Source organism: Hippoglossus hippoglossus, chromosome 24 (assembly GCF_009819705.1).
Source record: "Hippoglossus hippoglossus isolate fHipHip1 chromosome 24, fHipHip1.pri, whole genome shotgun sequence".
Classification (NCBI taxonomy): domain Eukaryota; kingdom Metazoa; phylum Chordata; class Actinopteri; order Pleuronectiformes; family Pleuronectidae; genus Hippoglossus; species Hippoglossus hippoglossus.
This window is the reverse complement of record NC_047174.1, coordinates 17,137,315-17,165,229: the sequence shown is the minus strand read 5'-3', so window position 1 is coordinate 17,165,229 and position 27,915 is coordinate 17,137,315. Positions and strand designations below refer to the sequence as shown.

Genomic DNA, 27,915 nt, shown 5'->3' with positions numbered 1-27,915 from the left:
TTGTATATTTATGCTCGTACATTGAGCCTGTTGTAACAGAAATCGCAAAAATAATAAATATGACCATCCTAAGTGGTTTTTTTGGAAGATATCGGGGTGGTAGATCTCAGCTTACATTTGGGCTTGAAAAGGTTGGTTACCACTTAGATTTATATCATTGCCATTGTCCAAGACTGAACAACACAGAAATGGAGTTTTGTTCCCATTCTACAGCCTCTTAGAAACATATTTTCAGTTCCCAAACATGCTTCATATCATGCTGCTGAGGCTCAGAGCCAGCTCCCTGTGGGTGCAGCAGTGACAGAGCAGTTTGTGAATTATTACACTGCCCATCATCGGCCCACTGATGGTGGTCATGCGGCCTGTCAGCTCAGGGCAGTCCTTTGAAATCACAGCACCAAAGTATTTCAGCGCTACCAACACTGTGTCCAGCGTCATACCTCCACTAGGATTAACACTGAGTTGATTTGTGGGGTTAAACATTAGAGAAACTGAGTTTTGGTTTTGCCAGCCTGGACCAAGGTCTGCATGCTAAAGAAGGAACCACATCAAAGGCCACACTGTACCAGGAAGGACAGAGGCCCTGGTGGAAGCCCAACGGCCTCTGTGATGATTGCCCACAACTCCTCAAAGTGACAGGTTTAGCGTACGATTTAAAAGGAGGGGGGGGAGGGAGTAAAAGAATGAGGTAGAGAAAGATAGAGGACAAGATGTTTTTGAATCATTGACATGTAAAAAATAATGCTCAACGTGGTCCATCATGGTTTCACATCATTTTTACGGGGCCAATTCAATAGCCATCAGTCCCTTTCACTTTGGGATTTGAATGAAGAAGAAAAGCAGCCCAAACAACTATTGTTGATTTCTCTGTATGCCCAACAAAACACTATACATCTGCAAATAAGACAAACAGGGGAAAAAAATCTCCTTCATCCTGGAAGTTTAATGACCCAACTCATTGTGTGCTTTAAAAGCATGTTAACAGTCCTCTAATGGCTGAGCATTCAGGTGCTGGATTGTCATGTGCTTTGACATAGGCAGGAAAGGTAGCAGGTAATCCTAGAAGCCCTCTGAGCATTTCACCCACCCCTGCATGTGATAATGTCTGCCTGTGAAAGGAAAGGAGAGAGGGAGGCAATCAAGGAAGAAGTGAGAGCTGATAGACTGCATTAAGAAGGTGTTGTTCGGGTGATTGTGGATTGTTGACTGAACAAAAGAGAAAAAGGAAAAAGGTGCAACTGTAATTGATTGGATGAATACGAGACTGAGACAAAAAGCAGACAGCCGCTGCCTGGCAGCACTGATCACACTGCTCTCTGGCTTCTGTAGGTCAGAGATTCGGAAAACAGGGAAACCCAATCCCTTCGACACCTTGGCAGTGAGGACGGACATCTCCGACCCAATTAGTGCTGAGCTCCCTGATGTCTGCCCAGAAGGACCCAAGGGGGCTGAGGAATGGCTGCAACATGAATGAGAGCTTATGTTTGAGTTACACTGCATTTTAGCGACAGGAGGCCTTATGTGTATAGTTTGGTTTCTTTTATGTCCCCCTGCTTAAAAATGCGAATCCCATAAAAAAAGGTAATTGTACATAAACATTTATTATACATAAAATGTATGAGAAATAACTGACTCAGGACTCAAGCAGTGCCATAAGATGACTAATGCTCTCCGTAATGACCTCCAGCACCTGTATGAACCGAGGTTTTATCTCAAGGGAAAAGACTATTGTTTGGGAGTGTCAGGATCATTGAGTGAGTTTTAATCCCCCCACTATGCTAGTGTTTTCTGAATCTATTAACCCAATGTTATCAATGAATTCCACAGACAAAATGCCTCAGAGTTAAATTTAAATATGAACAGGAAAAACAGCCACAGAACAAATCAATAACACGCATACCTCATCCAGTTTTCATTACCAGGGTGGAATTCCATAGTTTTGTATTTATTTATATATTTATTTGAAGTTTTTAGACAGCAATGGGTCATTCCAATGTAGGTGAGGACACATGGGGTTTCAATCATATTATATTATATCAACGTTTTTGGTATTGCATCTTTTACTTTAAACTGTAGATAGAATGCTGCTGTTAAACTAGATAGTAATATCAGTTGGGAGCTTAACAGTGTGCAGACCTCCTCTTTTTATCCTGTGGTGGATGACGTTTTGTCCTGCACATGTGTAATCCCTGGATGTGTGAACATTTAGTCCCTCTTTTGTAAGTTTTTCTTGGATCACTGCCTGAAAAGCCCATGGGGGAAGTTAAAGCATTTCAAATCTTTGAAGCATGTGTCTCCCATGTACATTTGCTTTACTTTGTTGTGAAGAGATGGTGTGATGGATTCACTTTTCTTTGGCAAACTACTGTATGTTTCTTTGTAAAGCTGCCACTGAGGGCCTGTCTGCAGCTCTGTATGTATATCTATATGTATGGTGCTTGAGATAAAGACGTATGGTGGAGCTGTGGAGTAAGCCTGACGACAACTGTCTTTATGTTTTGAGGTCAGCGTTAGGTAAACATGTGGTTGGTTTGATTTGGGGCCTTTTGTCAAGTTTGGGCAAAATAAATTCAATTCATTTCAAAATAATTTCTGCAATCTGTTCGGATTAACAGGGTAAAGTCAATCTGAGGAAATGTTCCATGTCGAGTTTAACCTTAGGTAAACATTGATGTATGAATTTGAGTTGTGGACCATTCACAAGCAGTTTTGACAACGCCTCCGTTTATGCAAGTTCATAAAATGTGCCCCAGAGACATAAAACTTAGCATTTAAACTAAAGCTACAGTGATGTATTTTAAAACTAAAACGAAGTAGTGTGGAAGTCACCTCTAAGGCCAGCACTGTGAAGATGGTTTGGAATTGGTGAACAACATAGGTTCCCAAAGTCCCAAAGGTCTCAAGAGATATATTGTACATAAGGTAGATTTATTTTACTGTATTTTGGAAAAGTCAATCCAGTGAGTACATTAAAAAGAACATATTTTGGTTGAAACTTCGTTGGTGAGGATAGGCCTCACCTCGCCTTTGGTCTGGTTTATGATACAGGTTGTTCAGGTTTATGACACAGCTGCATTATACAGCTGCACAGTATAGATTTCTGATGATAAAAAATGAGTTGCAGCTCAGTGACATGACACACACTGAGCCGTCTGTGGGTTGACACCTGACCTGTGACAAACAGAGGTTATCTGGACTTGGTGACACTTTGTAAGGCGGGTGCAGAACAAGTGAGTGGGGCAGCCATGTGGTTGTGGTTGTGGTTGTGCAGAGACATGCTGCATCCAGATGACCCATCTGTCTGCTTCTTATCATTTCCTTTCATACACAGCACAGAGATAAAAGAAAATGACAGATACAAGGGTGAGAGGAAAGAAGAAAAAAGGGAAAGCGGTTGGTTAGAACTTTTAGAGATTGGCAGAGGATTTTAGCTCCACCTCTAGTCATCATTCTTCTCCGAGATGTTGGCAACTCGAAGGTGCGGAAGACATCATTTGCACGTTTGACTCACAAGGGTTGGCAGGTGCAAAACCCGAAGGCAATAATACTTGTTGATTTGTGGATGATAATGATTTTAATGTGCTATGATTTTACAGCAATTTGAGATTAATGAACCGCAGCCAAAATGCTGTCCCTTCCATCACTCAACTCACAGTTTGTTAACAGAACTGACAGAGCTGCTTGACTCTTCTCCAATGAGCTAAAACAATTTGCTCAAACACAGCATTGGGAGAGAAAAAGCCCAAAAGTACAAAAATGATCCGATTAAAAAAAGACAACAATCAAATATCTTTAGAATGTATTCAAATTTTCTTAATAAAGTTTTGTATTCCATCTTAAATATGGAGCCCTTTTAATCAGAGAGATTCTACTATGCCTCACTTTTCCTTCCTTTTATATATTAGTTAATATTATTGTGATCACAGCAAATCAAAAATAATGACTTGTGCAAATGACAATGTAACTGAAATGCAAACAGAACACAAAGAAATTAAAGAGACAAACAAAGCTTGGGTGAATGTAATGATTTCATATCATGATTGAGCTTGAAAATGTCCATGATCTACTTTGCAAGCAAACTTTTTAAAATCTACCATAATAACATCGATCCACCTCATGTTCACAATCCGAGACTGATTGTGCACTAGACGGCTGTGCAGATTGGCTAAATGACCCTTCCCAAGGGTCACCAGAAATAGTTGAGGGGTTATGAGATAAGCAAAAAGACAAAAGGGATTTTTTTAAATCTTAAAATTATTTTCAAATCTGCTTACCCTTACAAAGTAGCAGTTTGGTGTTTGGATGGGGGAGCAAAGATTTTGTTCAAAGTTAAAAATCTGTAATAATAACTAATAAAAATAAAAATAAAACGAGAATTCCATCACGATTCTTGACAAAGAATAACGAAAGAAACAGACCTCACTTTGATGACAAATCCAGGAAGTACCATCAGGTTTTTTTTTAATTGCATGAAGAATCAATACTGGCAAGCTGCTATTATTTGGCAGACGAACACGACGGTATTAAGAAATTAGAAACAGAGGCCTGTTGTTTTACTGCTGTTGCTTTAACGCATTAAAATATGCACACTTTTGACACAAAACTAGGCTCAGCCTTCTAATTACATCTGTTTTTCCTAAGGATTTCACATGTAGTCATGGGCTTTGGAGCAGCTCAAACAGGCCTTTGTTGTTCTTTAACACGGATCACCCCTGCCTTTCTTCCCGCCACTCCTCGCTACCTCTCCCTCTTCCCCTTTTTCCAAGTTCCTGGGCAACTTTTCTAGTCTGGGAAAAGACACAACTCCATCAAAACTCTTCTTTCTTCTGCCTTTGAGAGGGACAGAAGTGGGGAGGGGAGGGACGGACCAAGAGAGGGGAAAGTAAAGAAGGGAGAGGGATGGTATGCAAACGCAGGTTATTATCCAGTTGAAGAGAGGAAGCACAGAAGAGTCCAGCAAATGAGGAGAGTCTGCAAAGCACAGAAGAGATCTCGATTTGTTTGAACGGAGCCCTGGTTTGATCTCGGACACAAACAGGACAACAGGGAAGTTATGCAGAGTGGAGAGAGGGAAAGTCGGAAGGAGAGAGGGATGAGAGGCTTTGAGGGGAGCGAAGTTAGCGTTTGCTCATCAAAAGGACAACGGTCTTTGAGGAATTGCCCAAACACACACACGGCCAGCAGCCTTTTTACACTCAACATCCCCCCCAGCCTCCACTCAACAAACACATAGTGTGTGTGTCTTTGAGTGTGTTGTCCACCCTTTGGGAAAGGAGCAGGGGTATTTTTGCGCAACTGTGTCCACGTGTTTATGCCAACACGTGTATTTCCCAGTCCAGAAACTATTTTGTATTTGTGAGAATACGCAAGAATGAAGAGGCAGAATTTCTTCAGCGGAGGGAAGAGACATGTTCATTTCATTTTTGGTGCAGTTTAAGAGAATTGCTGAAACTTTTTCAAAAAGTATTCTCTTGAGCTTTGTAACACTGTTTTGTACCTTTTTTAAATTTTGCTTTTCAGGATATGCACAGGCTGCCCTTTAGCTCTGTAAAGGAAACACACCAGGGACAATATTCTTTATGTGCTCCATGTTTTAGCTCCATAGTCATTCGCCAATTTATTCATAGAATTTAAAACTATATTAAAAATGTTACACTCTGGGCACGCAACTGTTTTATTTGGTTTTGGATCAAATTAAGATAACATTAAGTTTATCGGTCCCATATAAACACACACACACACACACACACACACACACTATATATTGTATTACTATACAGATGTATATATAAAGGTATATTTATTTAATTTATATAGTTATAAATACAGTAAATTTTTTATTTAATATTATCTAATCTCAGTCTCTGCTTCAATGATATGATTTTAAGCAGAGATTGTCTCCAACATCCTGAGAAAAAAAAGCCTTTAAACAGATAATAGATACTTGCACCATGCACCTGATAGACCGTCAGCGCCTGTGAGCAATATAAATAGTTTTCAAATTGTATTTGGTTAATTTCTGTCTAAATACTTCCGGCCAAATGAGAGTGAATTTAAATACTTAAACTTTTGGCAACCACAGGACCTGAGGCTGCTCTTTAATTGGTTGTTGCAGATTTTCCACGGGACGCAGCTCTCCTTGTCCAGACACTCTGTCTTTTATTTACAGCGAATTGGTATTGATTTACTTTTCTATCTAATGTGATTGGTCAACCCTCGATGCCGTCTCAGGTACATCCGCTGTCACTGAGTTACTTCCACTGCGGGCTGACCGTTAATATATTTACAAAAACACCCTTTTAACAAGGGGTTCACTCCAAGAAAAACAGGTTATTTACGTTTTACAGATTCAGCAACAAGTGATGAGGACGAGCTAACACCTGGGGCTTCTCCCTCTCTTGTTATGAGAAACAGAGTTGGCTAACTGGATGTGGTGTCAGTAATAAGTAATGTCTTTTACCGCTTTCCCTGTTTGCTGTTTTAAAGTGTCGACACAGAGGTACTGTGGACAACAACATGGGTGTGAGACCTAAAACATCTCTCTGAAAAATGCAAACGGCACGAAAGTTGCCACAGTCGCTTAGACAACACAATGAGGCGACATTTTTGTGGCAGGCTTAGCATTGCTCAGCAGCTCGATGAAGGCTACAGGATTGGCATATTGTGTTGTTTTTGTTAAGTCTGGCTTCAGTTTGTTTGCCCCCCCCCCCCCCCAAGACGGCACCCCTCCAATAAACTGTATCACTAGCTGCCACTGCAATAAACTGATGACATCTCCGATATATTGATTAGAGTGAAAATTACCTGTCATAACTTAAGAGATCAAAAGGTGATTTAAATTGCTTGTCTGGTCTGACTAGCCCTCTGAACTGAAGAATATTTCACATACATTTGAGGAGCTGGTATAAGTGAATATTTTTGGGGTATTTTGTCTTATTCAAGAACCACTGACTTACTTCAGCTGACCCGAGAAAGAATGTACAGAAAGATTCCACTATGGAAAATGACGTAATAATGTAAGAAAACAGTGACCACAAGAAAATTATCAAATTATTGCAACTGACAAAGATATTTGAGGCATTTCCAGGCAGCAGACAAAGGCCTGAACAGTGGAGCTCTTAATGTCTGACACAGAGAATCTAAAGCAGAAACGGACTCTGGTGAAAAAAAAAATGATAAAACTTGACAGATCGCATCCATGTGTCAAATTTCTCTGGGGGCCGCAGTCTCTCAGAGGGTGGGGGACTGGAAGGCCTCACCGCGGAAAATACGTAAAGAAAATCATGAGAGTTTTTGTGTGGTTGAAAAAGCAGAAGGAGGTGTGAGATCACATCCTGCTGTCATAAACCCTTTTGGCAGTCAGAGACGCAGAGGCGAACATGTGCAGGAGAGGCAGAGAGCGGATGAAACGAAGGCGAGTTTATTGGAAGGGGCAGAGAAAGAAGGATGGAAAGGGCATAAGGGTGAGAGGAAGGGAGCGGCGGCGAGAGAGACAAACTACATTCAGTACAGACGTACTGGAAATGCTGAAGTGTCACTGAAGTGTCACCACACTCATGCAGACAAGGTCAGTGTAGAAACTTCTCCTCGACTTCCAGGCCACTTCAAAAACAATCTCTGCATCTGAATCATCATCTGCTCTCCAAAGATTCTCGCATGGCCAACTTTATTGTGGACAGATGAGCTTGATATACGAGGTAAACTTTATTTGACAGGATGTGCATAACACGCTCAGTTTTCCTCTGGTTTCCATCACATGGCCAGATCTTATCCAACGCAGTGTTTTTCAAAAAGTTGAATGTGTTATTTGTGACCGACCACAAAATGTGACAAAAAGGTTGCCACAAAACACATTTCTAATACTGACTGTCTGTTTTGTTGCGTTTGGTGTCTGATTCTTCCCAGATGCCGCCACCACAAAATGACAAAAAGACCTGTGTCACTGCAAGATTTCACGCTGTTAAGACAAGTTGCAGCATTTCTGTTTTCCTCTATTCTCTATTGTTTCTCCAACAAAGCCAAGACACTGTTAGAGCAAGAGCTTAGAGTTTCCAGCTAATAATATTACATTAGGAAAAATCCCCAGCATGCGGTAAAACGAATGGCAGCTCATTTATTGCTAAGCAATCTCTCAGGGACTTTTTGAGTTCAAGGTGAAACGGTACAAAAAGCCGCCTGCACAGTGTTCAAGCTCAACAGCATGTTATTGAATGGGAATCCAGTAATGAATCTGATAATCAGATCTGAATTATTTCCCACTTTTACAGAATCTTTTTAGATTCAGCTTTCAAAAACTTTTCACCAACATAAATCATCATTAAACCCAATATTTGAGAGCAAAACTAAATAAATTCTAGTTTATACACCTTTACAATCCATTGTGTTCACACATCGACTTCTCCTGGATTTCTACAGACTTAATATTAGGGGGCCAGGTGGATAAAGTCTGTATAAACTGTGGAGCGTCTCACTCTGATATTTGCGTTCACACATGCACCTCCTCCATAGAAAATACGGAGGGTCGGCAGAGTCCATTGCATGTCTGAAAGCAGCTATATTGATCCCATCCATTGCTGTTTAATGAAGCATCACAAAATTCCCTGAAGCTAAAGATAATATATTTTATTAAACATTTAAAACTTCTTATGTAATCAGTCACTTTCACATGAGGCTGGACAGATCTCAAATATTGCATGAAACTCTGAACTCATTACCATATACAAACTTAACATAGAATAGTTAGTATAGTACATTTCTAAACAATAATTATTTTAGTATAATAATAATTTCCATGTGTATTATGTACATATTCTATGCATTTTCATCTAATTGTATTCTTTTTTTGCCTATTTGATTCTCTTGTCTACCTCATTCTGACCTCATGTGAATTTCCCTGGCAAGGGATCAAAGCTTATCTTACCTTATCTCATCTTAATCTTATCTTAGTATTGAGCTACAGACTGCCTGCATGTTTTGTACATTACTCTTGGCTGACAGAAAAAGGGGGAACATATTACCTGCAGTAATCTACATCTAATCAACAATCAGTTGTCAACCATAATCTTTTTTGTTCTTATGTGTTTGGCTGGTAAAATAGTAATATAGTTGATTTGAACAATGAAGTGAACTCTTTGGATGACAAGACACAAAAAAAAAAGTTTTCTGCCACGCTCGAGTTTGGCACGCTCCATCCTACGCTGCAATTTGTTGTGCTACACAGACGATACTTCAGGTTTTATGGCCTTGTCCCTCTCACGGGGAACTGGGCAGAACACTGTGCTGTGGGAACATAGCCCTTGGCACATCACCACAGTGCCTGAAACAAAGATGCCGGTGCCAAAGCAAATGGAGTGACTTCATCCTGTGTCATCTCACTGAAGGACAAGTGGACTCTCGGAGGGCCCTCTGAGGGTTCATGGGGTGCAGAGCCGGGCAGAGGGAGGTGAATTAGATTTACTAAAATGGCTTTCTGGCTCCAGAAAACTGCTCTGCATGCAAGAGATAGAGACAATATACAGTATATCTCAGCATAAATTCTATTGTTATGCTAAATCCTGCCTCTTTAGCGTATTGTTCCTGGGTGCTGTTGAAATGTTATTAATTCCAGTAAGGTATGCTGAACTGAATTGAACTGAAAATGATACAGAGGGCCAAAAATACTAAATTACAGAGGAAATAAGGTAGAAAACTAGTGGGGACCCATGAGTAAGAAGTATGTGTGCTCGTAATGTAGAGTATGTAAGCATGCGTGTGTGTGAGGGTTGTCTCCGGTTCTGGAGGCGGTTAGAGCTGAGCTCAGGGCACTTGGAGCCCTGCTTACTCCCTGTGGAGAGGTGTGCGCCAGCAAGAAGGGAACCAGGGCCTCTGCAGCTGCTCTCTCACACACCACACACCACACACACACACACCTTATTGCCTCCTCTGTGTCTCTGCGTCTTTCTCACACATTCTCTTTCTCTTAATTTTTTCAAATCTGGGCCGACAAAATAAAATAAAACAGAGAAGTTGTGTCACAGGGTGCAATAAATAAGTAACAAGATAACAGAATTACAGTGATAAGCTGCACATAGACAAAAGAAACACAAAAGAGCTGAAGAAAACTGCATCAGGACTGGGACTCAGGTGCAAAGGCAGGTTTAGAACTGAGCTCTTCCCAAACCTCCAGTACAGTGAAGTGATTTTGGCACCACAGGTTATTGCAACTTTCCTGTTCATCATATGACGCACACTGGCTCAAAAAGCATTTTTCCTCACATGCAATCACTGGAAAAGGAGCATTGTAAAACAGTGACTGCATTCTTTGAGTGTCTCAAACGCCCAGAATGATTCTTTGTCTTTTACTCTCAGAATTTCATCCGTTTAAGATTTGGAGAGTATGAAAGAACTATATTCAACTATTTTATCTTATGCATGTGTGCAGGAAGTCATCAAGGAGCCTGACCACAAGTCTCAGATGTGCATGCTCTGAACAGGCTCGGAGGGCTGAAGGATTCTAGTCAATACTCGACACCCAAAAATGTGCAGGAACGAGGAGGGTTTGTGACCAAGAAACTTTCATGTGAATAAGTGAGGTGGTATCTTTGAGGAGAGTATTCAGCTGTCCTGAATACAGCCAGTTAAACTTTAACAAATTATTCAGCGATGGAATCCAACATATTTTGAGAATTCTGTTTTAGTTTTAGTCTAAATTTGGATATAATTATTTTAAGAGCACCTCAGTCAGTGAAATACAATTTTATCATCGAGTGGCTCCACAGTCACTTTCCCAATCCGAAGTTAAGCTAGTACTTGCTTCCAGGAGAAATCTGGCTCAGGAAATGAGGCTCTCATTTACCCGAAACACTACTATTTGACTGATTAAGTGATAATGAACAACAGTTTTAGGACTTGTCTAATTATTCTAAAAGACAGTTTCACTTTAGTGTTTGCCATCAACCAGCTTCCTAAACATCCATATCTTTTATAAATGTTATTTAACAAACTGTCAAGAGTGCAGGAAACTAATTGACTAAATGAAATAAGTACGCGACAGAAATACAACAGAATATGGTACTTTCTGGCAGGTTAGAGACATGATCTTTTTACAGCTCTGCAGGGACAGTTTGTTGCTCAAAGACACTTACGCAGAGCAGATGCCGCTGTCAGGACAGCTGCCAGCCGCCAGCTGCCAGACCCTCTGTTTGAGAAGCAGCTGAAGGATGCTCTGCGAGTTCATGGTTCCAGTTCACGAAGATTTCAGCACAACATGAATGGTAAAAATAATCAGGGTGGAATCCAGTCTCATTACTGAAATACACTGCAGGGACCGAATGCAAAACAAGCCTGCGATGCATTTAGACTCCAGGAGAACTTCACTGAATCAGATTGAAGTAAATGAAGGGAAAGAAGAAAAAGGAAATGAGGAAACTTACTTTTTTGGGGGAAAAAGGGGGTTTATTAAATTATGTTAAATTTTCAGAATGGGGTTATTTTTCTGAAATCATTTATCTTCAGTTTCTTTCTTTTAAAAAAAAAAAATACCTTTCATCTTCTCTAGCCTGGGTCTAGTGGAGTTATGGTGTGGTGTGGTGTGCAGATGTGTGTTTGCATGCATTTTTCTGTGGAGAAGTGTTTGTGTATGAGTGACTGTGTGTGTCCAGTCAGGTGTAGAGTGTCTAAGCGAGTACCAGCAGAGCGTAATGGAGACGTGGTGGGAATGCAGCAGGTCTGACATCAGTGGGCTCCATGATAAATGTGTACTTTGCCAAATGGACCCTTGAAATATCCTATATACGCATGGCTACTTTTTACATAAATACACACATGCACGCAAAGGTGGCTTCAATACAGTGGACAGAGTGCATTTAATACAGTGTGTGTAGAAAGACAAAATGAAAGAAAAGCGGAATGGTGGATGTTTTCTCTTTTCTAAACTCCACCGGAAGAAATCGCCAAAGATGGCATGTTTAAGAATAAACAAACTGTACTATGACAATAATGGTGCCTCCTTTCTCCTCCTAACAGCTCATCCGCTTCACACAACATCTGACTCCCCTGTGGGCACCGAGCCTCGACAACCAAAAACAAATTCGACATCAAACAGAAAACTGATACTGTAAAACAAGGGCAGAGAGGGGCTACAGGTGTCTGTGTGTGAGTACAGGTGTGTGTGTGTGTGTGTGTGTGTGTGTGTGTGTGTGTGTGTGTGTGTGTGTGTGTGTGTGTGTAAGTGTTACACAGTATGCACAGGGGCTGTGTGAGAATGTGCGGGCAAGTGCAGGTGGGTGTATGTTTCCGTCAGCCCATCCGTCCATGCAGACGTTAACACATGAGGGTATGTTTGTCTCCACCATGCATGTAGATGCATACTTATGGAACCGAAGGTCTGTTTTCAATATTTCCTTTTTGTTTTTTTCTTCTTATGTGAGAAAACAAGTTGTTATTATTAAGACTCAAATGGTGGGTAGAGCTTTTTGGCACCGTGAAGCGGCGCGGCAGAGAGGACCAGTAATGCTCCAAAAATGAAAATAAGTGGAAAGTTGTCCAGTTTCCTTTAGCCAATGCTGACTTTATTAGCTGTCTGTATATGTCCATAAATATTTATAAACAGTATAAATTAATATAAAAGCAGACATGGGGAGTAAAAAAACACTCCACACCCTGAAAGTGACGGAGGCCCAGTCTGGTCTGGCATTAATCTCAGAGTCATTAAAAATGAGTGGGAAATTATTAGCGACAGGCTTATGGAATTACATCATGCTTAGGGCCAATGGGCCTCCCCCCAAAGGTATAATGAAAAGCATCGCAGGGGCGATGATTACCCTGCACACACTCTGTACCTCAATCAGGCAATGCTTATTTTTTTTTATCTTGTAATAATGTCGTTTTAAATTGAATCATTTTTACCAAATGAAAACAAATGATTGGTTAATCTAAATAAGATGTAGAGTCTCCAATCTTATTGGTTGCATCGTGGAGATGTTATAATGACAATATTCCATATGATCAATCAATCAATCAATTTATATAACCTGACGTTGTGTCTGTAGTCCGACAGGGGTTGAACGATACCAGGAAAAATAAAAAGTTTAACTATGCATCATTTCATCTTCTGACTTCTTTGTGACTTCATCACTAATCATAAGACATTGTATCATAAGGAATACTATTCTGATCACTATAAGCTTTAAATTGTGTCTCGACCAATCATATTTGGATATATTATGGAAAAAGGAAAATTTAACCTTCATCCTTTGAACTTGAAAATCTATCCAGGGGTTGTTGAGTAATTTTGTACAGATACACACAGACTACTCAATATAGTGCAACTGAAGTTGAAATTAGTGCTTTCACAGAAAATTTGGCAAGTTTGATACCAGAAAGAAGTTAGAATAACGCCTCAAATGCACCATTGCCTGTGTTTGGTTACCAAGATCATGCTTTGTGATTTTCACATGTGGCCTTTGGATGCATATTTGCAGTTTAGCTGTTCTATATATTATTTCCACATTAGGAAGCCAGACCTTCAGTGACAAAGAGATGAATCAATTCCAGCAGCATTGGAAAGAAGTTCTTCTTCCGGATCTCTGCATGCACAGGCATCTGCCAAGACTGTTGATGTTTTCCACATTGTACAGCTGCAGTTTCTCTGCTAATTACACTCAATCTTCTACAAAGGTACATGCAACTAGAAGGACAACTTCTCACGCATTTTCCCCTGATTTATCCTGTCTGTATCTCCACTTACTCAGTCCTGAACAAAAAAAGAAAACACCTGGTATACTATTCCAACTTCTGATATGATTTAGGACAAAACCTCTCCCGAGATTCGACCAGAAAAACTATTGTTAAAAAAAAAAGTATCAATGCATCTCTATACTGCCTAAATGTTGCATGTATCAAGTCATCCTGTTTATGGCTAACATGTGCATTCAAAGAACTTTAAAACATACAGAAAAATCTAACCACATGTACGATCCAACACGCAGATCCTTAAAACCACAGAACCTAAGTCAAGTGTCTTGAAAACAAAGTTTTCTGGCCGGCACCAGCAAACCCTCCACCCCCTGCTATTTCACACCACATCTTAAATACATGCGTCTCATTGCAGATCTATCTATGGAGCAAATTAGCTACCTATGTCCTCCACCTGGTTTGACTGCTGTTGAAAAAACTGTTGAATAATGCATATATTCAAGAAAATCGGGAAATGTATGTTTGTTTATGTCACAGATATGGGTGAACGAATAATAGCAAAGTATGTGGAGAAATGTATAAATGATTTTACTACATGTGTTGCAGAATACAGAAGTAGCAGCCCATACCCATTTTATTATAATGGGCAGATTTATGCAATGTCACTACAATATCCCTTGAATGCCTTTGTGCTTCTTCAATTAAATTGACAAGCGTTGTTTTGTTTTATTTCAAGTGGCTTTAAAATGATGAGTTGTACACAAAAGGTATCATTACCTTAGTCTTTGTTGTGAATCCAACATCAGAAAGTTGAGCAAAGTTGTCTTCAAGCCATAAAATCCAAAATATTTAGCAACTGAGTGAGTCCAACATTTATACACGCGACCATAAGGAAGGTTTAACTACCTAATTATCCCTCATACTGAACATGTGTGAAAGCACCTGCTTGTAATATGCTCAATATTAGTCATTTAAACAGGTGTTTCCTTCATTGTGTATTACACGCTATTTTGTGCTGAATATATTCAAGGATTTTGTGCTTATTATCTCCATACAGCTGCAATAATACTGCTGGCTTAAAACATGTATGGTTCTGCAATATTGTTTCTGTGTTAAATCTTACTGTATCAACTTGCAGTGAATGATAAGCCATCTCTTGATGGACAATACATGTTTTCTCATTCGCAAAAGAAATGTCTTCACTTGAAAAACAACAACCAAAGCCAAATAATTTTGCCTTGTACCTTACAACAAGGTAGGGTCCAAATATTTTACAGGATCCACGGCAGACAAAATGACCAATAATGTCTCTCAAAGAGTAGCACGTGACACAGAGAACAAAGACCCTCATCAACACTGTCAGTGTCCATACAGCTACAGCCAGGCACTGTCCTCAACGTGTGGCTATTGATTGTAATGAATTGTAGTGACGTTTAATGGACAATAATCTGAGGGGAGGGGAGGGGAGGAAAATACACTAAATGTGTCACAAGGGCAGCGAAAACAGATGATCCCTGTTTTCAATCTCTCCAAACATTTTACATATACACTAACAAATCGAAATATACATTACCATCATTTAATGGTTTGTATTTATATATACAAACCATTGAATGATAATGTTTATTTTACATGTAAACTCACAAATCGAAATATACATTATTATCATTATTTTTATTATTTGTATCTTTTTAGAATAGGGCAAACAACAATATATTGAGCATGGATTCTCCCTCTATATACTCCATGATAAACAAACAAAACAGAATTCAATTATTTTGTTTTGATTGCAAATGTGCAGACTGGAAAACCTGTATACAAAAAGAAGTAGAGTTGAACATATTATAAACATTTGTACTAACACTGATGCTAACGTTCTGTTAGCTTACGATGGCAATGCCAAAAAGCTAATGCTTAACAGGTATAATGTTTTCCATGTGCATCGTCTTAGTATAGCAAGCTAACATGCTAGCATTTGCTAATGGGTACTAAACCCAAAGTACAGTTGAGAGTTTTGGTCATTCACAAACTAGACAAATGAAAATCTTTACCTCGTGATTGCATAGATGAAAAGGAATAGACAAATGGAAAAATCTACATCTGGACCAACTTCATGTCAACCGCTTAAGTACTTGTAAAAAATGTTGCTGAAAACTACAAATGTTAACCTCTTCTCGGAGATGTTGAGATACTGGACTGGATAAGTAAATATATTAAACAGCTTGTGGCACAAGATAAAAAGTCAGGGGATCACTAAAGTCATAAGGATCCGTCCTCTCAGAACCCACAATATCTGTAGGTTACAAATTTGAGAGCCATCCAATTGGTGTGGAAGACTTATGAGAAAAAACAAATGTCAACCACATGGTGGCGCAAGAGGGAAGCCATGGGTCTAGCCAACTTCTTTAGGACACATCATCTGGGAACCATGAAAAACTGCATCACATTTCATGGCAATCCATTTGTTGTTGAGATATTACAGCGTGGATTAAAGTGGTGGACCAACCATCTGACCCATATGGCCACCCCTGGAGGCATGCCAGTAGTGTGGCTAAATTAAAATATTAAATATAATTTAAGATAATCAATCATTATGCAATTATTGGTACCAACATTGTTACTTCAAGATGCAGGGTAGAACTGACAGTCACTCAAGAACTAGATTTGTATAATCTTTTGTGTAAAGCTTGTTCTGCTTTTTACCAACTCACCCAGTCTTAGATTCGGCCTTTAGCATCAGAACAATTCAAGCTGAGTAACATAACCACAAACTTAAGGAATTTATTTTAATTAAAATGATTCAAAGGCTCCATTTTAATCTTTCTGCCAGCCATCTTTAGGCCCCGACAGACACAAGTGTTGCCTATACAGGCCTTGCATGAGCTCTGGTCAAAGTCTCTTTCTCCTCCGAGCTGGCCATTGTTGTAAGGGCTGATAAATATTTACTCTTCCCAGCTTGGCAGGGAAATGAGTGGGAGGGGAGAGGGACCCATTGTGACAGAGGGGTCAGAGATGCTGACAAGCCAGCAGGGTCCTTCCTTCCCCACTGGCACTCAAAACCCCAATACACTTTTCAGTCTAAGATCCACTGCCAGTAATGGTTAGAGCTGGGATGTTTGTGTGAGTGGGTGTGTGATGGTGACGGAGGAGCAGAATGGGATGGGGAAAATAGACAGACAAGCAGACAGTCAAAAAGGCGCAGGCCCAGATAAAAAAAACAAAAACTGCTTTTGAAATATAAGAGTAAAGAAGGCTCCCCTCTGAGAGCTGACAGACCACCAGCAGAACTCACAAAACAATAGAGCAAAGGGGGATCCACAACACCAGACAGAGAGAAAGAGGCTCTGGTGTTATGAATACACATGTCCCTCCGGGCTTCATCTCCCCACTTACCCACTCCTCGACAAAGGAAACCCAATAGTCATTTTTCTAAGGCTGAACAAAACAGGGCTTTCCAGGGGCATCCAATTTTTAATTGTCTATGTCAAAGTATCAATAGCTGTTTAGTTTTTGTTACTTTTACGAAATGAAAAACAAAAAGAGTGGCTGTTGGTAATGGTCTGTGGGGATGTGAGAAGGGAGATTACTTATCTCCTCACTAGCCTGAGCATTCAGGTCAAACCTCTAGATCAGGTGTAGGGAATGATTTTCCTTTTAAGGGTCATTTAAGTTTTTATAACATCCTTTGAGGGCCATATTAAAGACATATTGACTAACCTCTAATGTGATGGTTGGAACCGCTTATGTTTGGCAAAGTATCTGATGTCAAATGGTATTCTTGATGGGGCTACACACAGCTGGTTTTTCAGGCTTGGGTCAGTCAGCCTTGAGCTGAATCGAGTCTTTTCAAGCTTCAGTTATGAAAAGAACTTCTCACAGCCATAGATTGTCGCAAACAGAAATGCAAAGTTCAGTGCATGTCTCAGCAGTGGGAAGTTGTTGTCCGTAGCTTTGAGTTTGTAGTTGCTTGGTAGGTCAATGATTTTGTGTCGTAGTTTGTAGGGCACATCAGCTGGTTCTTTACTGAAGGGCGTAGCAAATATATTCACTTCCTTTACTTTACTGTTCAGAGTGTGCTGAATCCTCTCACTAACTGCCCGAGGGTGTTTTGAAAACTCACCAACATATTCAGATGTACTTCCCGGATGTTCCCCACCCCAGCTCTAGACCAACTCCACCTCCCAATCCCCCCCCCAAGTTTCCTTCAATAGTTTCCCCATTAAGAGTTGAAGAAGAGAAACAGTTAATTTCAATCACAGGGTAATAAATGTGTGTAAATATCTGTTACTGAAAGAATTATCTTTCACGTACACGCACATAACCAGCAAGTCAACTAGGTGTCAAACACACATGCACAGGTCAAGCTTCCTACTACTGTGATCAAAGTGAGTTTTTCTCTAACAAAACCTCAGCACCTACAACAATAAACAGAGCTCGGATTTGCATTGATGTGAAGCAGTGTATCCGTGCCTTTCCTTCATTTATCATTTCCTGTCCCATTCCCTGGTTATAACAGTTGTTTCCTGTCTGAGAGAGGCTTGTATATAAGTACAAGGTCAGTGAATTCAAAGCAAACACTTCTCAGACTAAGAGTTGAATTATACATGAGACTAGTGAAACTACATACTGTGTATCTATGACAGAAGAAAGTCCAGCAGACACTACATCACACAGATACAATTAGTGTTCACACTCTAGGTGAACTGTGGGGGAGGGAATGTGTGCTTTTGCTCTACTCTATCAAAAGGCTTTTAGTAAAATGTAATATGACTTTGGAATTTGGAGTTCATACATTCAAATTACTTGTACTCAGGTGGCCTAGTGGCCGAGATGGAACAATTGACAGCATAAAATTCGTAAACTTGCAGGATCTAAAGAATATTCTGGATTTCTGCTAAATAATTACAAAAAATTGAATGAATTTTCAGTCAACCAATAACTGCACTAGTTCAACCTTTATAATCCAAAGAATATAATTCCAACGTGAATTTGCCATTTTCAATACTGATTTGGGCCACTGACAGAGGCAGGAAGTGACGTATTAACTCTGATGCGGAGATCATGTGAATTTCTTTACAACACACAGACATCGGAGTCAGCTCTTTTCAATACAAACTCTCTAGACATCTTTGTCGGTGTCTTCTACATGAATGACACTGCTTTTTCACAGAGATATTTGCTTTCTTTTTGTTTTTTTCTTTTTCAAATTGTCACTCGTTAGAAGCATCATCAACCCTTCCGCTCGCTCACAGTTCAGAGCATGATGTGTTTTTGCTCAAACTAAGTGTTGAACTGACACCGACATTCCAAAAAGGTGGAGCCCTGTTCATATGTGCTTAAAATCTCACATTACTGGCTTTGTGGCAATACAAACGGGTTGAATAGATGTATCAGAATTCATGCTACTTATATGGTTGCTTCTATGCTAACGTTGTCAATAGCAACACTTCAGATGGAGAAGAGCTGTATTGGAAGTGTTCAGTGGAGGGGAGGAAATATGAATTATCCACATGAATCTGAATGGAATTAAAGTGATTTATCTTATACACATGTCGCACTGAGACCATGTCACGGAGAGAGAACCAAAAAACAACCTCTGCATTACAATGTGTATTATATAACCATTATTGTGCATAATAACTTAACCAAACAACATGGCTGGACACAACATCTGGTATGAGTACAACATCCAATAACAGAATGAGCATCTGTATTGGAGACACAGATGATTCAATGTGGTTCATTGAACTTTCACTAAGCATACTGTATATTTTTCCTCTTATAACCTCATGAGACTCATGCCAGATGGCTCATGTCTCATATTTTAGATTTTATTATATAACCTGCAGGAAGTGCTGTGGTATGCTTGTAATACAGAGCTGGTAATTAGGGTTTGGTCATTTTCTTTTTGGCCAGTCACCCATCTATTGCAACAACTGAATGTATGTGAAATGTGCTTTTAGAGGACAATCTTTTGCTACATTTGATGCCTCGAACACTGAAAAGGCAGAAATACTACAACTATTTGTGGATTTAAATTGTTAAATAGATTCCTTGTTGGCGGATGTATACGCCTAACCCTAATGTTAAAACTTTTCTTAAAATCATTTCAACAAGTTCTAAATATTGGGACATCAAGCCTTAGCATCTGTTATTGATAACTAACCAAGACTCCATTGACAAATTCCAAATTGTTTCAACATTAGCAGTTTTTCCATCACATTTATTGTCCCTTGACATTACGTGGCTTCATTATGCCAGAAATTTTGAGTTTTGTCATAAACTGTGGACACACTCCAAGTAAAATCATAATTTGGCTGCAGAGCCACCTCCACCTTCACACTGATGTCATTTCATGACACCTGCGCCTTGTTATATTGAGGAGTCGTGTTTTCCAAATGCCCCTCCAACAATCACACCAAGGAACACAACAGATTATTAAAATCAACAAATCATAAACTTTAATGATGGCATCATCCCGAGCCATCACAGCTGAGGCTTCTAATGAAGCAAAAAACACCCAACTATCTGCCAACATAAGCTAATTGGACATGAAACAGCCGCCGGAGGGATCTTCAGACAGACGTACTGTAGTAGATAAACATCCAAAACCATTCATGAGGCCAATAAAGTCTGGTGGACAACCTGAGGCACTGGATGATGACGCAGCAGTCATTTACCACTCTCCAGGATCAGTGTGTGTGTGTGTGTGTGTGTGTGTGTGTGTGTGTGTGTGTGTGTGTGTGTGTGTGTGTGTGTGTGTGTGTGTGCGTGCGTGCGTGCGTGTGTGTGTTGGAGAGGGAGGCGCAATAAGCTGGCTGCCAGGTTCAGCCCAAATGTACACCCAACCTAGTAATCAAGGGTTCCCATGCAAGAGACAGTCAACACAGCTGTGAAGAGCAGAGAGGGTGGATCAATCGCTGGTTACCGGCAGATTTGTTTGAGTCGGCAAGCTAGGAGACATTAGAGTAAATCACGAAAACCTTTTTAACTTTCCCTCTAACCACCTTCCTGTGGTTTTTCAATCACTCTCTTGGCATGTTTCTTGTGTATATTAGGCCAGGCTATTATTTAATGATTTAATGAATCCAGCTGTGAATATTTTCACACTACATATTGGGGCTTTGCAATATGATCACAATCTCAGATGCTGAAAGTGAATATTTCAGCAGGTAACGATAGATGTCATTACTCATAACTCATGCATAGGTCTGACCATGCAAATTGTGGCCATGTCATTGCAGACGGGAAGTTTAAACGGCGGCCGTCATCTCCTTCCATCTTCGTGATTCTTTGCCAGATGTTGTGCCATGGGCAACAGCCTCTCGCAATGTCTGGACTTCACGCCAGATGTGCATAAGAAACGAAATACACATTTGAAACACCACCTAATGAGAAACGTAAGCCCTTTTCAGACATGAACGCTGGAAAATGTCCAGACATTTGGGCCCGGATATTATACAAACTTTGCCTTTCACATATGAACAACATCGGACATTTTCAGGAGAATATCAAGAGCTCAGTGCATTTGGATAAGTAGCTATATTTAGAACTTCATCTAGGAGCTGAACTGAACAGGAGATGTCTGATTTAGCTCAGCAGGGTATGCTGATTGTTCAATAACTATTATACATTCGCTTTGTGGTCATTAAACAAAGCAATATCAAAATGTCAGGGAGAAGTTTGTGAAGTTGGGAAACATAAAAGCAAGAAACTTTATCAGTTACAATAAGGAAAAACGAACCCCACAAGCAGGAGCACAAGCAGCACTGTTGCAGCACTGTTGCAGCACTGTTGCCAGATGTTACAATAGTGTGAAGTTTGATCTAACGCTGTACAGCCAATGTACAGAATTAAAAGCATTGAGGTCACATCGTAGCCAGAGGAATAGTCCACAGAATGTATCAGTGTGCATTTTACATTTCATTGAGTTATTTAATGATTAAGTTAATTGATGATTCTACTACCACAACTAATATCCGTATAATTTGTTGATCACATTTATTTTTAGCTCCTTCCCCAGCGACTTCAATTTACTTCCCTCATGCAACCACCACTACCTCATTTGCTGTAATTTTGGTTTACTTAATTATGACCACAATTTGCTTCCCAATTTGCTGACTCTCAAAGTGGGAGAACACGTGCGGAGGGAAATGATTCAAGTTGATGTAACAGAATAAACGCTGCCAAAAAACTGCTGAACACATGTCAACAAAAAAAATTTAATAAATAACAATTATTATTTGCAGATTTTCGCTATATAACTTGATAAAGGCCAGTGTTTTCTTTCTCTCGGGCTCTACAGAGCTTTTCCCAGGCCATGAAATCTATTGAAGGGAGAGTCCGAGCTGCTGCAGGCAGGAGAAGTTGGGCCTGGCACAGCTGAAACCTCCAGTCCTGCACAATCAACAACAGACGCCGTCCATGTTTCAAAACAGCCTCAGCTGCTTTTTTTCCAAACTGTTCTTTTAATTCATGAATTCAATGAAGATACACACACACACACACACACACACACACACACACACACACACACACACACACACACACACACACACACACACACACACACACACACACACACACACACACACACACACACACACACACACACACACACACACACACACATAAAATGACTAAACGTAATAATAAATGGAGCCAGGCACGCACAGTCAGACTTTTAAACATGTGTGTGCACTCGCAAAACCTCTTTGCATGCACCTCGCCAACACTGAACTCTTACGCTAAAGCATCCATTTAATGCATAGGCACACACACCAGTTTAAGTTCCCTACATCTTAACGTGACAAAGCAGCCAATGGGAAAGAATGAGGAGGGAGGACAGGCTGGCGTCCAACATGAACCTGCTGAGACTCTGAACGGAGAGAGTTGTTGGCTGACTGGCACGGCCCTGAAAGGCTTTCAGCAGGTCAGGGCAGAACGAAGCAGAAAGACCGAATGAGTGAGTGTGAGAGACGAGTGTGTGTGTGTGTGTGTGTGTGTGTGTGTGTGTGTGTGTGTGTGTGTGTGTGTGTGTGTGTGTGTGTGTGTGTGTGTGTGTAGGAAGTCCAGAAGAATTGGGTTAGTGAGAGAAGTGCATTTGTGCTGGTGATTGCATGTCAATGTAAGGCTGCTCTGCTGACATATAAGGCTGCTCTGCTGACATATACTTCAACAAAAGTCATGTGTTGGACAAAGTAAGAGGACACACTAGACCCTGAACTGTTGATATCGTTTTTCTTGGTGGGAATAATATGAGAACAGTCAAAAGCCTAAGCACTCTGCTGTAACCACAAATAATCCAACAATCATGCTTCAAAAGAAAAATTTGCCTTAAATTTAAATTAGCAGAATTTAATTAAACCAATCCACATATTGAAAAAGTGGTTGAGAGATATACGTTTTCCTGATACATCTTCCCAGAATATGAATCCAATTTAAAAGGTCTGTGAGGGTGCGAGGGCACTGTGAGTTATGAGTCTGAGGTAAACACCTTTACCCTGCTCACTGACCCAGTTGTAGCAACGTGAAGAACAAACATCCTCACCTTTTACCTGAGGCTTGTCTGGACTCGCAAGAGAAAGGGACAGGGTGAAAGGAAGAAGACCGGCAGTAGGTGCTTTACTCTTATATACAAACACCCTTTTTCTTTGTCTGGCTGCTTGTGATTACGATACTGATTGAGGGATAGAAATTTTCCACTTGGATGCTCTAAATTAGTCTGTGCAATATATAGCTGAGGTACTAGGAAGGTCACAAAAGTCCGGTGTCGCAGTAGAACCATTTACTTTGTCTCATATTTTGAGTGTTGAGTGAATACTGTTCATACATGATCTGTTAAACAGTAAGTCAATGATTCCAAATGAGCAGCCCTCAAAATCACAAGACTAGGGCATTGCTAGCAGCTTGGTGTGCTGTGCTTTGAGCCAAATGCTAACATTAGCATTGGTAGCATACTCACAATGCTATCATTCTGATACAAGTAATGTTTATCATGTTCTTCATCTTAGTTTAGCGTGTTAACATGCTAACATTTGCTAATTAGCATAAAATGCAAAGCACAGCAGAGGCTGATGGGAATGTCAAAATTCTAGGTATTGAGTCATAAACCAAAGTATTTCACAAAGTGAACATTTGGAACTGGTGATGGTTTTAGATGAAAAGTGAGCAAAGAGATGTTGCCACTATCGTGGCTACTGGATATTCTCTTGCAACTGAATTGGGTTATACATGAGCAAGTACATGTACAGTTCCCATAACTGCACTCACAAATCAAAAAAATAAAAATACAACATATCTCAGACTGATCACAACTATTATACTACAGCATTCGTCAGTCAATAAAATAACAAGAATCTGTCCAAAAGTGGGATATATGTCTACTAACAATTCTTTCTTTATTCATTAAAAAAAACACTACTGACATGCTACTTAGGTAAACCTGTGTTAGGGGAGACTCAATAGGGCAGACTTGTCAAGGCAGTTGAAAGATGTACTATATAGTGGTATAAACTATATGATGTTCTGCTTTGCTCAGTTACGAGACATTTGATGTGTATTGTGTACATGTCTTACCTGTAGGATGACAATGTAGCATGCTCTGCATCTATTCATGCGTTCAGGCACTTGAAGTCCTCAGAGAAACAAGCAAATCTGTGGACAAAAATAAAATATTAATCAGTCATTGTTCTTTTTTTAGGATACATTAGGATCACAATTAAGACCAAGCCTCAGCCACGTTTCTAGTATTGTTGTATCTGTACCTTGAAAAGAAAAAAAACTTATTGGAAACAAGAAATTCTAAAATGTCCCAGCTACAGAGACTGCTCTGCAAAACAAGTGATGGAAGAAAAACACAGGAGAAAGACGGACAAGACGAGGAGCCCCACAAGACTGCAGACAAAGAAACCCAGACAAACAGACTTATTCACTGACGTTAACAAGTCAGCCTCCTTCTTCCAGAGTTAGTTTGACTCTTCAACTTCAGTGTTTTATAAAATAGAGACTTAAGAGACTTCAGAGAATTAAGAATTAAGGTGTTCTGTGGACTGGGTGGGACAACCTGTTGCTTTATACAACATTATTGTTGTGCCTGGGGTGAAGCATGCTGAAAGGATGGAAAGGATTGTACCCTGGAAAGAATGTAATGGAGTCATTGCCATGGAGGTTTGATGAATATTTAATCTGAGCCAGGTGGAACATAATAAAAGAACTGTAAGAGACTGTCAAAATGATAGAAATACATGCTATTTTAAAAAGAGAAAAAAGAAAAAGAAACTTCAGGAGACTATCAAGTCTACAGTTTCGACTTCAGCAGCTGGCATGGGAAAAGTCAGCAATCATTGCATCAACTCTTTCAGTTCCAGGACAATGTGTGGAAACACTAGCTGAGGAGCACTTTCCAACCCTGACCTCTGATGCTGCAGCTCAAGCTACAAGATGCTCAGCATGCTCCTGTTCCACACCATGCCTGAAGGAGCCGCAGTGGAAAAGGATCGGCGACAAAGGCAAGTGGGAAAAACCAGAGGGAAATCCTCCACCCACTAAAACCTCCTTCAAAGCTAAGGCTAGAAAAACCATCCACGGTGATAAATCCAGATCCATCCCCTGAGTGTCATGAGGCAGCACCATCAGTCAGGTTTGCAGCTGTCCAATGTCCACCGTTTCCCCAGAACTCAGTTTACAGCAGTACTTGGGAAATACTGTAAAAGAACTGTAAAAATCCTTGAATTCTAGGGATCCATTCCAACTTTCAAAAAGGGGCACAGAAAAATTTAGTCCGAGCTGAAAATGCATGATCAATACAAGGTCCCTTGTATACATAAGTGACCTTCTTTGGGGCCAACTACTGTCTTTAAACATGATTGACTGCACTTACCACTGAGACTCTCAGACACTCGCCCACAATATAGAACAGATTATATAATACAGATATGTCCCTGATTTTGACTGTCATCTCGCAGAACTGCCAACAGAGTTACAGCCTTGTTATGTTTCCAGAAGACAAAATCTAATTTTTAATGATCAGAAAAGTCCCTTTGTACCAATTACCTCTTCCTGTTCGTCCAGGAGTGATAGAGGGGTTGGGGACTGGCCGCAAATCATACAGACACTCTGAAGGGCTTAAATTCTCAGCCTACTTTTCTTACACAGTAATCTTAGCTTTTTTAAATGAATTCAAACCAACAATCAGTCAGTTATACCCACCATGATATCTTTACTTTTATTAGGGATTTTTGCAAAAAATAATCAGCCACATACCAGAGTCAAAGAGTTGGAATTTGGAATTACTGGAATGTTTGTCTCTTAGACAGCATGTCAACATACTAACTTACAAACATGGATACATCTTGGATTTGATTGTATCATATAGTCTTAATATTCACATTTTGTTCCCTAAGTACCAAGAACATGTCAAAAACCATTACACTACCCCCTGAAGTATGCGGTTATGTCTATGTGGCCGGCTGACTCGCTCGTTATCTGTATTAAAAACGCCTGGATTTCATCGACTTTTGCAGCTAATAAGGATTAAAAAGAAATACTGATCAATCAATGGTTCAAATGGTCCGAGAGAGAAACCAGACTTCAGACTTAATAAACTGGGACTCAAACCAAACCAAGTAGCAAGAGAGCTTAAGGTGACATTTGACTTTAATTTCAAAGGTCTTGTGCGGGCAGGGGTCTCGCCAAAACAGCACCTTTATCATTTTAAGAACATTTCAAAAGTCACTTAATGATGAGGATTACACATAATGACAGAACAAAACCCAGTCACACATACTAGAGGCTGTAGGGGATGATTTGACAGGTGATGAGAAGATAAGAAGGTTTGACAGGAGGGGATAAGACTGAGAAACTATATCCCCTGCCTTTGACGCCAATCCAGGAAAAAACAGGTAGCCTAACGACAAGGTTCTGATATGACCTTGAGTGTGTCAGAAGTCCCTGCCGAACAAGAGGCCATTCAAAGCCAACATATGGTCCACATCACCAATTACCAAGGTGTGCGTCGATAGGGAGAAGATGAAGAGAGTGGTAGCCACAGAGGGAGTTTAAATACGGACAGATGAGGAGAGGGGGGCTTTAACCAATTTAGAGTAACAACCTCAAGTCAAAGGAACGTTTTTAAGCTAGCACAACTCGAACAGTGTCACAACTAAATTTCTCAAATCAAAAAAAAAAAAGTATTATTACATAGCATTAGTGTAACAGCTTGGAAACAACTGCTCAAATACTCACAATTTTCACATCTTGGCATACAGAGTGTAAGCATGTGATGCAATCTTGTTTTTAAATTACTTTTTAATCAAGAGCATATTGCCTTTTTTTTCAAATATTACTTTCTGCTCCATGCATATTGACTATGTGTCCCATGTGGTCAAACAAATGTAAAGGAATCAATTTCTCACAAGGTCATAAATCAAGTTCAACGTCACTGAAGCAGACATTAAGATATAAAAAAAACCATATAAATGAGCCTTGACTATTCATCTGAGAACTGCTGCTTCTTCCAAAATATTTTGTGTTTTACTTTAGGTTTGCATGGGACCTTCTAGAAAAGAAAACAGCAGGGAGTTGAGTAGAGTACATAAGATAATGGTCCCTGTAGAGGAAAATAGGACAAAAGCGTCACCCATGAAGGTTGGACAATGAAGAGGGGGCAAAAAGAAATTAGGGGATGGGATTAATAGGATGAAGCTATAGCCGTTTTCAGACATGACCGTGTCCAATTCTCCAGACTTTATCCAGTTTGCTTTTCACACATGCACAACGCAGCAGGAGTTTTTCTGCACAGACGCGTTTACAACAGCATCAATACGCATTATTCAGGCGAGAGGTGGTGCAGCCGGGTGCAGCAGGCGGAGGCAGGAAGTGGAGTATTATTCCCACAGCGTAGATCACGTGATTTTCACACCGGTGTCGACTCTTATCGGCACAAACAGACATCTTCGTCGGTGTCTTCCATGTGTGTGTCCCCGCTTTTTCACAGGGAGCTATTTTTTTTCTTTATTTTTTTTCTGTTGTGTTCTCAAATCGAATTCTCATGACTTTCTATAGACTTTATACTAGGAGGCCAGGCAGAGAAAGTCCGCAGATAATCTCGAGCCTCTCACTTGGACTTTTGCGTTCACACTCCTCTGGAGAAAATACAGAGGATCTAAGTTCAGTGCATGTCTGTAAGCAGCTTAAAATGTAGGTAGGTAGGACAAGGAAAACAAAAGGGCATAAATTCAA

General features: G+C 40.1%; 1 protein-coding gene across 1 annotated transcript in view; it reads right to left on the bottom strand.

The window, feature by feature from the left end:
* Positions 1–27,915, bottom strand: part of disp1 (dispatched homolog 1 (Drosophila)) — a 90,083-nt gene that overhangs the window by 38,920 nt on the left and 23,248 nt on the right. The window contains exon 3 of the mRNA XM_034580032.1: positions 24,253–24,330. The gene's annotated coding sequence lies outside the window, so the exon portion shown is untranslated. The remainder of the gene's footprint in view (positions 1–24,252; positions 24,331–27,915) is intronic.